Genomic DNA, 694 nt, shown 5'->3' on the forward strand with positions numbered 1-694 from the left:
GAGGAGGTGGTGGCACAGGGGCTGTGCAGAATGGGCAGGGGACTGGGGTGGGAGGGAAGGGAGCTGCCATCAGTGGGGGTGACTGGCCCCCTAGCAGAGCAGCTTTACAAATTATTTCAAGGAGGGACAACCTATCTTGTTCCTGACACAAGCTGGGTCTCAGTGCTTTTTTCTGTTGTGATGTCTTTCTTCTTCCTTTTTTTTTTTTTTTTAAATAAGTATGACCAAGACAACTTGAGAGGTTTGTCTTATCCTTGACCATTTTGCTAATCCAACCATGCTCTCCAAGGCTGAGCAGAGACAAGCCTCAAGGTATAGGTTTCTGGTGATGGGATAAAAAAAAAAAAATTAAGGTGGTATCTCATGTCTGTGGAAGAGGAGGGAGATTCTGTGGGCTCCAGAAACTTCTTCCATTGGGGTGTGGACCAGTAAGGATCTGGGCTCTGGAGCCCCCTGCCTCCTCTGCCCTTTGTGTGCACTGACTAGAGGAGTCCAACCTTGTGAACCTTGCTGTGCTGGAGTAGAGGGCTGGGTGAGCTGGGGGGCTTGGTTGTTCCCAGCCCGGGAGTTGGCTCCCAAAGGCACTAGACACTGTCACTTACAGAGCCCCCTTTGTGTTTGGTTCTTTTGCATTCCACGTGCTGCAGAAGGATGGAAGGACCTGGGTACTGGCTAGGCTGTGTATACTGTGTAT

Source organism: Prionailurus viverrinus, chromosome D1 (genome assembly GCF_022837055.1).
Source record: "Prionailurus viverrinus isolate Anna chromosome D1, UM_Priviv_1.0, whole genome shotgun sequence".
Taxonomy (NCBI): domain Eukaryota; kingdom Metazoa; phylum Chordata; class Mammalia; order Carnivora; family Felidae; genus Prionailurus; species Prionailurus viverrinus.